Source organism: Herpailurus yagouaroundi, unplaced genomic scaffold (genome assembly GCF_014898765.1).
Source record: "Herpailurus yagouaroundi ecotype Mexico unplaced genomic scaffold, PumYag 162559, whole genome shotgun sequence".
NCBI classification, from domain to species: Eukaryota; Metazoa; Chordata; class Mammalia; order Carnivora; family Felidae; genus Herpailurus; species Herpailurus yagouaroundi.
This window is the reverse complement of record NW_024423280.1, coordinates 7555-20133: the sequence shown is the minus strand read 5'-3', so window position 1 is coordinate 20133 and position 12579 is coordinate 7555. Positions and strand designations below refer to the sequence as shown.

Below are 12579 nucleotides of genomic sequence, written 5' to 3'. Positions count from 1 at the left end.
GGTGCCAAGAGAGTACATCTTAAAAGTTCTCATCACAAGAAAAATTATGTAACTATCCATGGTGATGGATAGTAACTATGTGGTATATGTGAAACTAATACAATGCATGTTGATTAAAAAAAAAAAAAAATGACCAGCACCAGCCAGACAGTGCTTCCTCCCTGGAGGTTTTTGGTTGTTGGTTTCGTTTACTAGATCACTGGTTTATTATGAAAGGATATAACACAGGAACAGGCAGATGGCATGGGGCAAGGGCGGAGCTTCCATGCTCTCTCCCTCCAAATCTCCATGTGCTCACAATCCTGGATATGAGCACACATGTGAACCTCTCCAGAGGTTCTTGGCCCAAGATCGTCAGATGCCAGCACTAGCTAAGCGCCATTTTCTACTCAGAAAGCTGGGTCCCAATTCCATGGGGTCTCTTCTCCAAGCTTCTGCGTTGTAATGTAATTCCAGCCTCTTCCCTTTGCCCCCCAACCTGCTACTACCTGAGTTACGTCAGTGCTCACTTTGTGCTTTTTCAGTCCCCCAATATCTGTTGAATTTCCTATATTAAATCTTTCTATTAAAATAGCTGGTAAAGTTTCTGTTCCCCTAACTGGATCCTGACTGATACATAATATTAACAGTGGGGTTAGGAAACAGACCTACAAAAATGGGATTATGGGGTTGGTTTGGTCATTTCTTGGCCTCACAGATAGTGCTGAGCTCCTTGTCAATGAAGAATGGGATGTTAGTAACCTATGGCATGCAGTAATATCGAAACTAATCAAAGCATCAGTCGTAGTAGTAGGCTGTGAGGAAGTTCCTGGTGAAGAAAGTGATGTAAGGACCAAGTGGCTGCTACATTTAACCACGGTGGTAGCAACAATGGACTATGAGGTCTGTGGGAGTAGGGTGGCTGCATTGGAGTGCCCTAGAATAGTTAAATAGAACATTAACGAGCTCAAGGCTTTAAACTCTCAGCTCAAGTAATGGTCAGGAAACCAAAGAGCTTCTACGGTGACCCTAAAAGAATGTCTTTTCTTTTTTTCTAGTACCTGCAGGGCTGACCTCCCTAAAAATCAAACACACAACTCAAATATGCAGGTTACATAATTACGACAAAAGTTTAATTTGAAGCCTCATCAAGTATGTCATATGCAAGGTCAGGGGCTTGTGAAGGATTGGGCTCCTGAGATTTAGAAGGAGGACACCCACGGAAACTCAGATGAAGTTGATAATCTTGAGCCCCCAAGTCATTCTGAGCCATCCTTGTTAGCAGAAGCAACTGTGTCCTCTTACTCTTTTTGGAGGCACTATGGTAACCTCAACTGAAGTAGCAAACGATGCCTCGTTTCCTCAAAATTCCTGCTAACCACCCCTCTTTGCCTCTGAACATAATGGATCAGTTTTCAGCACACTCTAGGGAAGTGGTACAAGGTTCTGACACAGGAGAAAAGATCTTAGAGTCTCTGTGATCGAGGAAGTCTCTCCCTTCAATTTTAATATTTGATTTTCATTGCAGTGACATTATGTGCAATGAAAACATCCAACTTCCACCTTGCAGGTGTTCAAGAATATTTAGCATTGAAACTTGACAAATAGTTGGTGACTAAGCCAACTTTGTGGGCTTTTTGTCATTAAGGTGAGCAATTCATTCATTCATTTTATACAAAATTTGACCCTTTGTAGGATATTTCTTATTCAATGACTAAAAATAAGAATAACTCATAAAGCAGTGGTTCTCAAAGCATGATCTCCAGATCACCAGCATCTAGCAGCTTGTTAGATGTTAGCAGCATCTAACCCCCTAGAAATGTGAATTCTTGGGGGTGCCTGGGTGGCCTAGTTGGTTAGGCAACTGACTCTTGATCTCAGCTCAGGTCTTTTTTTTTTAATTTTTATTTTAGGTTTTTTTTTTTTTTTTTTTTGACAGAGAGAGAGAAAGAGAGATGGAGAGAATGCATAAGCAGTGGAGAGGAGCGGAGGGAGAGGGAGAGAATCTTGAGCGGGCTCCATGCTTAGTGCAGAGCCTGACTTGGGGCTCTGTCCCACAAGCATGAGATCATGACCTGAGCCGAAATCAGGAGTCGGATGCTTAACCGATGGAGTCACCCAGGTGCCCCCCGCCTCAGGATCCCATCTTATCGAAAATTTCTGTGTCAGTTATTATCCGAGTACCTGGGACATGTCCTCACAGACAACATTATAAACCCAAGCTGTCGCCCTATGGGTTACCCTCACTCTTCCCCTTGCTCTCCACTTGCAGCAGCTGTGGGATTAAACGAACCAGAGGCAAAATGACTTTCCTTAAGATGCAGTTACAATAAAAAAAAAAAAAAAAAGTAAAAAGGGGCACCTGGGTGGCTCAGTTGGTTGAGTGTCCAACTTCCGCTCAGGTCATGATCTCGCAGTTCGTGAGTTCGAGTCCCACATCAGGCTCCGGCTTGGAGCCTGGAGCCTGCTTCGGATTCTATGTCTCCCTCTCTCTCTCTCTACCCCCCACCCCGCACATGCTTTGTCTCTCTCTGTCTCAAAAATAAATATTAAAAAATATTTTTTTTGAAGATGCAGTTACAACGACAAAAGAAAGCTAATCAACTAAAACTACATACTTCCAAGAAACAACTAAGGTTAGTGAATCTGCCATTTAGCAAATTAGTTGTTTGGGAGATCAACCCAGATCCATGACTCTATGTAGAATAAAGACTCGGTACATCATCGACATCTATGCTTGTGTCAAAACATTAAAAGTTGATCTCAGTCTTTCACTGATTGTTCAAATATGGCTTTTTAGCACATTAAAATGTATCTTTTGCGGCCCCTGAGTGGCTCAGTTGGTTAAGCTTCCAACTCTTGATCTCAGCTCAGGTCTTGATCTCAGGGTTGTGAGTGCCAGCCCCAAGTTGGGCTTCATGCTGAGTATGAAGCCTACTTCAAAAAAAAAAAAAAAAAAGTCTCGTTTGATGAAAGCACTCTTTTTGGTTTGGCTAACTCTTTTGACCTAAACTTTTTTCAGCCACATCTATAGACCAGACCCACCTTCTTCTGAGGCAGTCATGACACTGACCTTGCAGGAAACTTCAGGTAGTGTTTTATTTGCTCGTTTGGTTGTGGTTTATGATTTTTATAGAAATGGAATCACGTTAATCTTTGGCTCTTTTTTTACCTAGCAGCTCATGCCATCTTTCCCAAATCCATACAATTTATTTTTAATATTCTGACGAAAAGGACTGCTTGATACGGTTACAGCTGAGCATTTCTCCAGCAAGATATATCAAGATATGAAATTGAGATCAAGGATTAAGCTCATTTTTTGCCACAGTAATAAAATCCATAACCTGAATAAGAATCCAGGGTAAAAAAAAACATTTAAACTTTGGTAGAGGCACTGTTGTGGCAAGAGTGTAGGAAAACAGACAACTTTAAGTTGTGAGAACCTAACTGGGTACAACGTCTTTTTTTTGGAACAGAGTGATTTGGCAATATCTATTACAATTGAAAATGCACATACAGTTGAATTCAAGAAGATGCAAGTATTTTCTGCTAGGAACGTAACCTACATATATATTTTACACGAAAGAGTGTCTTAGCAATATAGACAATGAATGTCTGCACTGTCAGTGCACAGCCTGCTTGGGATTCTCTCTCTCCCTCTCTCTCTGCCCCTCCCCACCCATCCCCCTCCCCACAAAAGAGCAAGCAGGTCTATAAGAACAGGTATGAGATGATCTTTAAGATGTGTTGTATACTGTTGTATAGTATATTTACTATGCTACCATTTGCAAGGGGAAAGTGGTATATGCCTGTCACTGAATGTATGTGCTTAAAATATCACTGAAAGGCTGCACAATCAACTGGGATAGAGAAGTGGCTGGGTGTTCCAGTTATCTATGTATAACAAACAGTGATCTATATAACAAGCCACCCCCAAACATTGTGGCTTGAAGCACAATTCCGTAGGCTGACTGAGTTTTGCTGGGCAGTCTGCTAGGAATGCAGCCATCTGTCAGCCCAAGACTTACAGACTGAGCTCAACATCCAAGATGGTTCACTCACACGGCTGGGAGTTCTGCTGGCTGTTGTTAGGAGCTCAGCAAGGTTGTTCACCAGAGCTCCTACCTGTGGTCTTTCCATGTGATTTTTCCCAGCACGGTGCCTGGCTCTCAAGAGGGAGTGTCCTAAGAGTGAGCATTCCATGGGTCCCAGGTGGAAGCTGCAAGGATCTTACAACCTAGCTTGGAAGTCTCAGAATATCACTTCCATTTCATTCTGTTGCTCAAGCAGACCACTAAGCCAAGCCAGATACAAAAGGAATGGAATTAGATTCTTCCTCTCTATGGGAAGAGTGTCAAGGACACAGTGCATGTGGAATAGGAGATAATATTGCCATCCTCTGGAAATACAATCTTCCATAGAGAGATACTGACTTTTTTACCGTTTAGTCTGTGATACTTCTTGAACTTCTGTCCACATGGACATCCAAGTGTGTTTCAAGATTTTAGATCAACCACATTTGTAATTGTTTATGGTTGGTTAGTAGCCTCATCCTTCTTTACAGACAAGTTCTCGGGAGGACTCATGGGGTTACACTGTCACAGCCCTCAGTAACATCATGTTCTGAATTGTCCTGAGTTTCTTGCACATTTTCACTGCTTGTCAGGCTTACCCATCAAACTTCCTGTTTTTAACCACCAACCCACAGTCTTAGTTAAAAATTGTAATTTCGAAATGATTATAGTTCAAAGAGATCAATGAAAAGTGACACTGAAACCACAAAAACAGAGTTATCAGAGAACCCTTGTGGGAAGTGAAACTAAGCATGGTCATGCATTTGTTACCAAAACATTTGATTTCAGCACATTGTGGTGGGAAGGAAACTGCTTTGTGGAGACTGTGTGTGTGTGTGTGTGTGTGTGTGTGTGTGTGCGCGCGCGCGCATGAGATATCAAATGCCTGGAACGTCACCCTCGAGAGAGAAGACTCTGCACTTAAATAAATGTCAGGTGTCTATAAATCAGTTGGAGGTGGATATTTGAAGGAAATCTCAATATTAAGAATTATCTACTAGCCAACTTGTTTCATTTACTTGAATTATGTCTGTGACTGCAGTTTATATTCCTCTTTTACAAAAAAAAAAAAACACAAAACCATGGTGGTTGAATCATAGCTATATAGTAGTCATGCAGAAAATCAAAATTGTCCCTGTGTATTTTACTTTAAGAATCACCAAATATTTGGGGGGGGGGGGTGTGAGGATCGCTGTCGTATGGACTCTGAGCATTCATCCCAGCCTCTTGCTTGAGTTTCCTAATACCCATGTGAGGGGCACTGCCTCAGTTTTACAGGTGATTAATCTCAGCCACAGGAAAGGGTGTTATCTGACCAACCAGCAGGGCAGGAGGGCAATCTGTTTTCCTAAACTGTTTTTAAACCGCTCTTCCATGAAGGGCACGCGCCTGCTGACGAGCGATCCCTCTGTGTTCCTGAGCCAGGCTGCGTCTGCTGAGGGTCACTGGGACAGGCGGTTCTTAGGATGTTCTCTCCGACAACCTTTACATTTCTTTTTTTCGACTGAACTGAATGTTACCTTGGTGGTGCTAGAATGTAAGTCACAGCCACTGACATTTCCAGCAGGCAATAAGGTGGGCCCCCCTAGGGGCGGAGCTCGAGGCCTGAGGATCTTCTGAATGGTGTAGGTTTGCATCAGGCAGTAGCTCCCTTCCAAATTTGGAAATTTAGGTACTTGTGTTTACAGCCATAAGAAGTTCTGGGCTCTTAAGGGAGCCGTGTAATTAGATTACACTCACCTGGATAATCCCTTTTTGCATCAACTGTGTCATATAACATAATGTAGTCACAGGAATGATATCCCATTCACAGGTTCAGGGGGATAAAGGGTATGGAATCTCTTGTGGGAGCAGGTAGGGCATTTTGAGAATCCTGCCTACCACATTCTGGTTCTGCTGCTGGGAGTCAAGAGAGCATTTAAGAACAAGTGATCAGATGAGAATGACTCTCCTGGGGATATGTTTTCCCAGGCTTCGTTGGCATTAATTGCTAAGTAGGTTTAGGTAACATTTGCAGTGGGTCTTATGGTCCTTAACGTGTACAATTTACCCTCATGCCATGGTTCTCACAGTGTGGGCGCAGGACCAGCCTCATCAGCATCATCTGGGACCTTGTCAGAAATGCAAATTTGGGGTCGCGTCCCAAACCTACTCAATTAGACGCTCTGGGTTTGTGGTCCTGAGATGTGTGTCGTAACAGGTGATTCTGATGCTACTCAATTGAGAACTATTTTTCTAAAGTAAGTCCCCAGTTTCTTTCTTTCCTTCCTTCCTTCCTCCCTTCCTGCCTTCCTTCCTTCCTCCCTTCCTGCCTTCCTTCCTTCTTTCCTTCCTTCTTTCCTTCCTTCCTTCTTCTTTCCTCCTTCCTTTCTTCTTTCCTTCCTTTCTTCTTTCCTTTCTTCTTCCTTCTTTCCTCCTTCCTTCCTTCATCCTTCCTTTGTTCCTTCATTCCTTCCCTCTCATTTCTCTGTGTGTGTATGTGTGCATGTGCATAAATCAGGCCATCTCTAGTGACTTCCGTTTCCAACAATCTATGATTCTGTGAATGTTATTAAAATGATTACAGTGTATAAACTAAAAGGCACATGTGTGCATCATCTGTGTGTGTGTGTGTGTGTGTGTGTGTGTGTGAGCTTACATACGCACAGTGGCTGAGAGCAGTCAAATCCTGGGTCCACTAATTACTAGCTGTGTAGCTGGGGCGGCTGCTTAGATTCTCTGAGGCTCAGTTTCCTCATTTATAAAAGAGGCTGCTATGTTTCAGATTCTGTGTCTCCCTCTCTCTCTGCCCCTCCCCTGTTCATGCTCTGTCTCTCTGTCTCAAAAATAAATAAACGTTAAAAAAAAAAAAAAAAGAGGCTGCTAATAGTACCTATTTCGGAAGGGCACGAGGATTGAGTGAGACGACATGGAATGAGTCCGGAGCCTAGTAGCTCAGTGACTGTCAGTTGTAGTTATTTTATCTTGCTACATTTAAGTGTTCCCCTTGGGTTCTTGAGGAGCTGGGTCCCTAGTAGGGCTGGAGTACCAGGCCCAAGTCAAGAGGCCCTGAAACCACTGCCCGGATACTAAGGATTAGCTGAAGGTCAAGATGAAACTTCTCTGATCCTCAGGGTCAGTTTAAGTCATCCCACTACAAAGGGAGTCATTTGGGTAGAGTGTGTACGTAATCCTGTGGCTGCCTCAGTGTCCTTCCCTGGGAAGCTTGAGGAGATCACAACATAGAATCAGCTGAAATGTGGAGAAAAGAAGCTGCAAACAGTGGGCCTTTGTTATCTGTGTGTGTCTGCTTATATGTTTGTTTATTTTTGGTTTTTAATTTTCTTGTTGCTTTTCTTTGTTTTGCATCTTGAAAGGAGCAGAAATAGTTAAGGCCTGGAAGAGGGTCAGGATGTGCCTCTGTGAGGAAGCGTGTCAGGTGGGACACCCCTCATCCCCCCCCCCGCACCCGACTTCAAGGGACCCTCATCCCACCCCGACTTCACGGGCCTCACCAGTCAGGCTTCGAGGGATCTCCCCAGAGCTCACTAAGAGGCCTGAATAAAGATGAAGACCTCGTTGAGCCAGACACAGGGAGAGAGAAGAGGCCCCTCAGCAGGGTCTGCTTCCTCCAAGGGGAGCTCCACACTCCTCAACCTTCTGGGTCATCCTCCTGTGAGCTGATGTGGGAGGGAAAGCAGAGGCCACCCAGTGTGAATTGCTGCTGTCTGAAATGGAAGCCATTCTCCCACGCGTAGGCAGGCAGTGACATGAGAGGCAGAGCCCCACAGCTGCTCCCCACCCGCAGCCTGTTCCCAGGCACCACATGGCTCCTTTAAGCTTCGATGCCACCAAGAGAGTGGCCCAGCCTGGGAGACACTGCTCTGCTAACAACCGCTAATAACCACAGGAACTCTCCCGGTGGGATGCGGATGCTGGCCTGGTCCTCTTCAGCCCCAGGAAGAGGAGTTAGAGCTTGCCGATATGTGCGCTATTCGAGGTGGGTCTCTGGCTGAGGTCTTCAGCGGCTGCCATATGTCCACCAGTCTTATGCAGGAGGTGAGCTCCCCCAGTGAGAGCTCTTAGGACTGCAGACCGGCCAGGTTCCTGGAAGGCCTCACCATTCAGAGTTAGAGGCCCAAAGGTGCACTCATAACCGTTTTTGCCATCCAACACTTCTCGTATTCCCCATTAATGTGTCTGCATATTAATCCACTTGGTCCCCTTCATGCAGACCAAAGTTGGCCAATGTGGGGAGTGATTACAGATACTGCCTTCTCCCCTCTGTTGCTCCAGAAAGCCCGTCAATAATTTGATTCCAGTTAGCTGGAACCCTGGGTAACAGAACATTCTGCAACGCTAAACAATGTTTATAAAATGTTTATTAAAAAAATTTGGAAACCAACACCCAGCATCCTGAGGATATATTTTTTAACTGGTGCTGGGTAAAAAAGTGTTAGAAAAAAAAAAAAATGAAGTCCGTAGCGCAATATAACATATGAAAATAAAAGATCCATACACAAAACAATACTCCTAAAACTACAATGATATTTTTCACATTGACGTGGTCGCCTGTTTGGAGTAAAGAGATTAGCGCTAGGAATGGAGAAAGCAGGGAGAGGGGAGGAGAGGGGGTGGAGCGGGGAGGAGGGGAGTGGGGGAGGAGGGCGCAAGGGAGGGAAGAGGAAAAGGGAGGGGGAAGGGGGAGGGAGGAGGAAGGGGTGGGGGAGGGGAGGGGAAAAACTTGTAATGATGATAGCCAACTATGTCTCAAGGAGTATGAGTAACTCTATCCTCTAGAATGAAGTTACAAAACAAAAGGTAAGAGAAGAAGCAAGCCCTCGACTTGTGATTTCACTTTACAGATGGAGAAACCAAGGCTCAGAAGCATGAATTCTTTGGCTCTGAGGTTTCACGGCCATCAGGGGCAGAAACCAGGTATTTTGACTCCCCCTTCACTGCTCATTCTACTATGTCACACTGCTGCACAAGTATTTACAATACCTTGATTCTTGCCCTCCTAATGAGTAATTAATTCGGTTATAGTTTTAACAAGAGAGGTTGATCATCGCTGGTCCAACTCATACCTTCTCCTCCTGGAAGCTACCCCACGCTACACGAAGACAATAGCCCTGCTGGCCACCAGAAGACCTAGCCCTCCTCCTCTTGAGGTGGGCATCTGATGCAAGGGCAACCTTTCCACAGATAGGGGGAAGGCTGGCCAACCATCCTGGTTTGTGTTGGACTGGGGGGTTCCCAGAAGGCAGGACTTTCAGTGCTAATTCCAGAAAAGTCCTGAGCCAACTAGGACAAGTTGTTCACTCAGGCAGGAAGGGACTTGTGACCTGTGAGCTCGGGTTCCAAACCACAGAATAGGCAATCAGGTTCTCAGAAACTGGGAAACTAAAAGACTGGGCCTGTCACCTGAAATAGAAGGGCCATGATATAGAAAAAGAGCAAGGAGAATTGAAGAGCTGCCGTGTTGATCACATGGAAACAAAACTTACGAGCAGAAACTCTGAGCCAGTAGAGGACACTGACCGTATTTTAGGAAAACTGACTTTCAGTAGCTTCTTCCTTAAAAACCACCGTGGCCAATTGCAGATCCTTGCGGAGACTCTTTCCAGATGCTTCTGTTTGCTGCTGCTGCTTCTGCTTTCATTGCCAAGGAAAGGGCTACAGCAGACTCTTCCGTATTAAAGCAAGTTCCCTCCAAATCATGCTGCTTATCTTCCGAATTGAAACGAAATGAGCAAAATCCAGCACCCTTAGAAATTTCAAGTTGGGAAACCCCAGAGTGACTCTTCCTGACTCCCACCTCACATTTTTGGAGCTCAGGAAGCTCTTCATCAGCCAAAGCTGAGGTAGCAGACTGTTTTTCCCAAAGAGAGCCGTGACAACATTTCCCATCTCTCATCCTCTTCTTACATTATTTGACACCCTGTGGCTTATTTGACACCCTGTGGCTACTGTGAATGTTGGCTGCTGATGGCTCACAGCTGATCCCAGTCCAGAGACTTGCCCTTGGCCCATGGGAGCCTTCTCTCCCAGAGGAATATGCCGACCCCCAAGGGAACACCCAGCCCAAGCCAAGGTGACACAGGGGTACAAAAGGCCAGCCTCACTGCGTCACAGAGGACCAATCCAGTGGCATGATTCTTGCTTCACTACTTGGTGGGATCAGGCTGTCTCTCGTCTCCAGCTGAGGCCACATCCTTGCTGAGCGTCCCCCCCCACCTTGTACCCCTTTTTTCTTTCCTCGCTCCTTTCCCCGTGTAAGTACTTCCTTAACTAAGAATCCCCCACTCAAGGGTATTTCTGGAGATGCCAACCCAGGACACGCTTCCGGGGAAAGTAACAATTGTGCACTTTCGACTGAAATCTATGTGTGATTTTTTTGTGATTGGCTATTAGCTTCATTTAACAGCATTTATTGGCGACCCATGATACACATAAAGTGCGGAATAAGGCCTGGCTTTTACAGTCAAGGAATTTATATTGTAGTAGGGAGGACTTACAAGTAACCACAAACTCTACTCCAAGATAGAATTCAGTATGAATGACAACAAAGTTAAAAACCTAATTCTGGAATGTAGAGAAAGGGGTGCTTGATTTTGACCTGGAGAATCAGGAAAGAAATAGGCACGGGGAGGTGGCATTTCAACCGAGACTCCAAAGGCGGTAGCATCTTGGTAGCCAGAAGACACAAGGAAGGACATTCCAAAGGTGGGAACAGTGTGGAAAAGGCACACATTCCCGGGATGCATGCTGTGCTCTCAACACACCGGAGAAGCAGTCTGTCTGCTACAGTAAATTTGCTTATCTCTGTTCTGTCCAATATGTGTTGAGCCGATCTTTTTTTTTTTTTTTAGGTTTAACTCTCAGAGGGCAATATTATTTCTCTTATTTGTGTGTTTCTGGAAGGAAGCCCTATTACAGCCCCAAATATTGATAACCGAACCATGAGGTGTTACTTGCGGCAGCCACCAGAGGGACCTCCTAATGGTAAAAATGGCTCTACAGGGATGACCAGAGCCTTCTGCTGGCCTCATTACCCTTAAGTCAGCATCATCCATAGACAGGAGAAGCCCAGTCTGACGTCTACTCTAAAGCGCCTCCCTCCAGGTAATCACTACCTCTGAGCCCCAAACCAAATCTACTTGGACATCTGCCTTTGAGCCTGTCGGCCATACCCCACGGGAGCAAGACCCTGCTACAGCCTGCATCCAGATACCATTTTGTCCCAGAGCCTTTCTTATTCATTTTCACATATGCATGCGTACTAAGTTGGGGCTTTGCACAAAGGAAGTCAAGTTGTAAAATAAAATTTTATCTTCCTGCTCTGCCAGTCTCTTCCCAACGAGAATGGATCCCAGTCAAGTTAGAAGCTTTTCAAGCAGGTATTCAGGACCAAAATACATGAGTTGGCTCCAATGGCTACAGGCCTGTGACTTTTTCACAGCCCTGCAAGGAGACCACAGCAAGAAACTGAAAAGACCCTAAAGGAGGGTATTATCTAGGAAAGTCGGCGATTCACCGAGAGGCACACTCCCAGTCTGCTTTGCCACAGAAGGGTCGGTGTGCGTGGACGGCCTAACTGTCCATCTCTCCGGGAGATTTCATGTGATCTTCCTTGGTATCTTTCTCCGCTTTGCTACTTTTTCTATGCCTTTCAGTCACTTCGCTGCTTAACTTTACTCGTCATCTCAGACTCCTCATATGCTTTTCTTTATTCCCTCCTCTTCCTTCAGACTTTCTTCCTGAATTAACTGACTAGAAGGAGGCCAAGATCCACATCTACGCGAAAATGAGGTTTAGGTTTTTTGCTTTTTTTATTGACGTATAACTGATCCACCACATTATATTCGTTTCAGGCATGCCACATAATGATATGACATTTGTGTACATTGCAAAACGGTCACCGCAATAAGTGTACTTAATATCCATCACCATACATCGTTACAAATGTTTTTCTTGTGATGGATTTACTCCTAGCAACTTTCAAATATGCAGTACGATGTTACCAAAGAAGTCACTCAACTCCAAAGCTGGGAAAGTACCATGTGTGGTGGGCAACTGGCTGAGTGATGCTGGTATCTTACTATTTCAAAACACCCCATATCTTTGTCGCAGCTCCCCCACCCCCCACCGTTGCCTTCCCTCTATCTCAGAGAAGTCTCTTCTTGCTAAGCCCCTTTCCACCTGGGTTATAATCTTATCTCTTCCCTTAACTAGCCTGTCTCCCCCTACCTAGCCTCTCCCCACCGATCTCCAGACACTAAAAACCCTCTCCTTTCTTCCCTACCTCATGCTGTCTTCCACAGCCATCCAACTATTGCCCCAAACTTCGCGAAAAATCGTTGGCACAGTGTGCCTCCATATCCTCCCTCCTGCATAATCCCTACACTCCACCCCCTCCCCCCCCATTCCAGGGGAAATTTCTCTGGCCCCGACAGTCTGATCCAGGGAACTTTCTACAGCCCTTAACTTCTGGGGGGGGGGGGGGGAGAGGGGGCGGGGGCGGTTCTGTAACATCTCACACCATCTA

General features: G+C 45.2%; 2 long non-coding RNA genes across 2 annotated transcripts; both read left to right on the top strand.

Moving 5' to 3' along the window:
* The first annotated feature begins 1290 nt into the window (after nucleotides 1-1290).
* LOC121026846 (uncharacterized) lies at nucleotides 1291-4000 on the top strand. Its single transcript, XR_005788464.1, has 3 exons — nucleotides 1291-1627; nucleotides 2551-2615; nucleotides 3002-4000. It is a non-coding gene; the product is annotated as an uncharacterized LOC121026846 (long non-coding RNA).
* A 1751-nt stretch (nucleotides 4001-5751) lies between these two features.
* On the top strand, nucleotides 5752-10439 carry LOC121026847 (uncharacterized). The gene is made up of 5 exons (XR_005788465.1): nucleotides 5752-6292; nucleotides 7409-7470; nucleotides 7942-8031; nucleotides 8897-8969; nucleotides 9078-10439. It is a non-coding gene; the product is annotated as an uncharacterized LOC121026847 (long non-coding RNA).
* The last annotated feature ends 2140 nt before the right edge of the window (nucleotides 10440-12579 follow it).